Source organism: Carassius gibelio, chromosome B19 (genome assembly GCF_023724105.1).
Source record: "Carassius gibelio isolate Cgi1373 ecotype wild population from Czech Republic chromosome B19, carGib1.2-hapl.c, whole genome shotgun sequence".
In the NCBI taxonomy this organism is placed as follows: domain Eukaryota; kingdom Metazoa; phylum Chordata; class Actinopteri; order Cypriniformes; family Cyprinidae; genus Carassius; species Carassius gibelio.
In genome coordinates, this window is record NC_068414.1 from 14,737,964 (window position 1) to 14,742,442 (window position 4,479).

Sequence of the window (4,479 nt, forward strand, 5' to 3'; positions counted from 1 at the left end):
GGGTTGTAACGTGGTAGAAGGCTAGTTAGGTACGCTGGAGCTAAACCATTTAGGGCCTTATAGGTAAGTAATGATAATTTGTAACTGATACGGAACTTAATAGGTAGCCAGTGCAGAGACTGTAAAATTGGGGTAATATGATCATATTTTCTTTTCCTTTTGCAAGTAATATATTCCCTTCTGTGCATTTACAGAACCCCCTCTAATAAAAATATATTTTACAGGTAACAAACCAAAGGATGAGGACAGTAGCTTTTCTGTGCCAGCCGTGGTACATACAGTACAGGGACATCCTTCATGTAGATGTGTGAGAGAAGCTTGCAAGGCAAGATGGAATTATTTGTTTAATGTAATAAAAAAAGGATATTTAAATATTTAAGATAATTGGTAGAGTTATGTTTTATTCCCTGTGAAGTAGGAATAATGAATGTTAGTAAAAATGTAATTTATTTTTAAAGCCCAGTGTCAGTGAAGATGGTGTGGTCAGTGGAATTCTTCCAGCATTTATCACCATGTTGACCTGATGATTGAGGTAATGTTAATTCAGCTCTTAGGTAATGCAGATGTGGTCAAAAGTTTACTCACACATGTTAGTGAATACACTGCTTCATCAGGGCAGTAATTGCAATTGTTTTTCTACCTTTATACACATGAAGCTGCTTACAGTATTTTAATATACTAAATTTCAACTTCATTGCCAGAGATATATGACACTGAAGTATATTTTAGTTCACATTAATTGCTTATTCAGAAGTACATATTTACCATATTTCAAATCACATATAAAATATACTAAATCCCACTTAAGTGGATCAAAAATATCACTCAAAAGTTAAACTAATTGCAATTAATGTAATTTTAAATTGTAATATATTTGAAATTGATTACAAATAATATGCATTTATTTGGTCAAAAACATTACATTTAATTCACACTTAAGTGTATTGTTAACTGACATTAAAGTGTATTTTTGTTCACATTAACTGAATGTCAATACATTAATAGTACACTTTAAGCATATTTTAAAGACACTAGAAGCAATTAGGAACATATAATTGTACATATAAAGATGTACTAAAAAGTGCCACTTAAGTCCCACTTAAGTTGTTAAAAAAATCACTCAAAAGATCAACTTATTGCATTTAATATAACTTTAAAATGTGATACATTTGAAATTAATTACAAATACAATGTACTTAACCGGCGAAAATAACATATTTAATTTGCATTTATGTGTGTTCTTTTAAAGTATATTATTTCCGCATTAAGAACATTTTATAAAAGTATACTTAAGTGTACTTCTTTTTCACAAGGTAACACAGTACTAATTTAGTTAATTTAATTGTGTTGTGTCTTGTTTCCATTGTGTTGTGCTAATTTATTTGTGTTGTGTCTTGTTCCTGTTGTGTTGGGCTAATTTAATTGTGTTGTGTCTTGTTTCCATTGTGTTGTGCTAATTTATTTGTGTTGTGTCTTGTTCCTGTTGTGTTGGGCTAATTTAATTGTGTTGTCTTGTTTCCGTTGTGTTGTGTCTTGTTTCCGTTGTGTTGTGCTAATTTAACTGTTGTGTCTTGTTTCCGTTGTGTTGTGTCTTGTTTCTGTTGTTTTGTGCTGATCTAATTGTGTTGTGTCTTGTTTCCGTTGTGTTGTGCTGATCTAATTGTGTTGTGTCTTGTTTCCGTTGTGTTGTGCTAATTTAATTGTGTTGTGTCTTGTTTTCGTTGTGTTGTTTCTTGTTCCTGTTGTGTTGGGCAAATTTAATTGTGTTGTGTCTTGTTTTTGTTGTGTTGTGCCTGGTTCTGTTGTGTTATGCTAATTTAACTGTTGTGTCTTGTTTCCGTTGTGTTGTGCTAATCTAATTGTGTTGTGTCTTGTTTTCATTGTGTTGTGTTTTTTTCTGTTGTGTTGTGCTAATTTAACTGTGTTGTGTCTTGTTTTCATTGTGTTGTGCTAATTTAATTGTGTTGTGTCTTTTTTCGTTGTGTTGTGTCTTTTTTTCGTTGTGTTGTGTCTTGTTTCCGTTGTGTTGCGCTAATTTAATTGTGTTGTGTCTTGTTTCCGTTGTGTTGTGCTAATTTAACTGTTGTTTCTTGTTTCCGTTGTGTTGTGCTAATTTAATTGTGTCTCGTTTTCGTTGTGTTGTGCTTATCTAATTGTGTTGTGTCTTGTTTCTGTTGTGTTGCATTAATCTAATTGTATTGTGTCTTGTTTTCATTGTGTTGTGTTTTTTTTCTGTTGTCTTGTGCTAATTTAATTTTGTTGTTTCTTGTTTCTGTTGTGCTATTTTAATTGTGTTGTGTCTTGTTTCCATTGTGTTGTGCTAATTTAACGGTATTGTGTCTTGTTTCCGTTATTTTGTGTCTTGTTTCCGTTGTTGTTTCTTGTTTCTGTTGTGCTATTTTAATTATGTTGCGTCTTGTTTTCATTGTGTTGTAATAATTTATTTGTGTTGTATCTTGTTATCATTGTGTTGTGCTAATCTAATGGTGTTGTGTCTTGTTTCTGTTGTGTTGTGTCTTGTTTTTGTTGTAATGTCGTGAAGCTGCAGCTTGTTTTTTTACTTCAAAATGTCATTCAGTTCAGTGGGTTACTTGCAGTTTTGTAGTTGTTTGTGAAATTTAATATCAATTTCTGAGTAAAAACGTTTTCTATACCATTTTCCCCCAGTGTACTGACATTAGAACTTTTTAAATATCAGTTTATGTAATTTTAGTGTTTTAACTTAAACGTATTATGTTTCAGTTACTTGACAAACATTTCTTTTTTATGTTATCCCATTTAATATAGATTACTGCATATATTGTTTCAGATGTATTCTATATTATATAGAATTATATAGTTTATTTCATATTTCATTTCATTTCTAGTTTTGATTTCAGTTTTCATTCATATATCATCTATAGACTTGTCATACTGCAATCAGTCATAAGACTCAGAAGAAACAATGGCATTGTGGTATCATTGACATCCTAGTGCAGTGAATAATCATTTTGGAGTGAACTATTGAACAAAAAATTTCACAAAAAAAAAAAAAAAAATACTGTTGATTTTGATTTAAAATTGGTTCATAAAAAGCTCATTAGAATCATTTGCAGTGGGTAGCACGTACGTTTTTGCCACATTAAAATTAACCTCACAAGAACTAAAGATTATTTTAAAAATGCGTATACAGAATGCCACCGTGTATCTCTCCTGTCTGAATATCGCCTCTCTCTGTTCTCTCCACCTTTATAGGTGGTGACAAACTGTTTGATGTGAGACAGAAAGAGAGTGACAGCTGTGAACTAACAGAAGGGAGAAAGAGAACGCATAGAGACAGGCGAAGAGTGATGGAGACAGCGAGGATGAGATGGATGCAACACCAACATCATGACTACAAAAAGAGAAAATGTCATCCAAATTTGAATGATGCATCATGTCCTGTTTGACATTACAGTAATTCACACATTTTAATTTTGACTGTTCAATGATGCACACAAAAACATACTATTTAAGGGCAACCAAAAATGCTTAACTACTTGCTGAAACCAACCTTTAGTGCTACATTAACATTTGTCATATTTTCAGTTTTTTTTAAAGAAAAAACATTAATTTATTTATTTTTTTCTTCAGAAAATATGTGTATATAGCACTAATAAAAAAGGTTGGTTTTAGCAGGTAGTTATACATTTTAAGTCTTGTCATATTACATTCAATACAAAAATGTAGCACACAAAGCCCACCGACAGCACTTACAAGTGGTACAATCATTTTCCTCTTGCTAATCAAAACCAAAATTGAATATATTTGACAGCATTAGCCACAGCTAATGCAAAGCACCCTGGTGCAAACTCATTTTTAATTTGAATAACAAATGAATCCTTTTAGAGGCCATGTTGTAATTTTCCAAGTCTGCACTGATAATGATCTGACTTCCATGGGATCACTTTTAGTTTAGCAGAGGTTGCATCTCCATGACAACTTCAAGAATATGGAAAAGAGAATAAACAGGCCAATCAGAGCATAGAAGTGTGTCAAAGAAATGCAAGAGCTCTTTTGCTCTTAAAATGCTCATTTCTTTTTCACTTTCATCATGCATTTAGACATAATCCCAAGGCATATACTAAAGGCGAGCATGTTTTCTGTCTGTTTCTCTTTGACACATTTTTCCATTTTCAGGTTTACTCAGGTATTCAATCACGTGTGACAGTAAATTATTTGCATATGTGTGGTAGTCTTTTACATAACACATTGTTTTAATAAAAACGTGACTCTTGCCTTTGCAAAATTTTACAATGCTAATGTGTTGCCAGAGCATTATTGTGCTGTGGTTAAGTGGTTGCCATTGTGTATTTGTTGGTTGCTAGGTGATTGCTACTGTACCTGCCCAAGTCAAAAGACTCCACATTTAACTTTCTGTGATATAAAGGACTCTAGATATAGGCCTCTGTTCCTCCTTCAGTGCAAGTCTTTGGCCCTGTTTTATTGACCACAATGCAA

At 32.4% G+C, this 4,479-nt stretch overlaps 1 long non-coding RNA gene across 1 annotated transcript; it reads left to right on the top strand.

The window, feature by feature from the left end:
- Positions 1-455: 455 nt before the first annotated feature.
- On the top strand, positions 456-3,570 carry LOC127979656 (uncharacterized). The gene is made up of 2 exons (XR_008158831.1): positions 456-532; positions 3,235-3,570. It is a non-coding gene; the product is annotated as an uncharacterized LOC127979656 (long non-coding RNA).
- Positions 3,571-4,479: the final 909 nt, after the last annotated feature.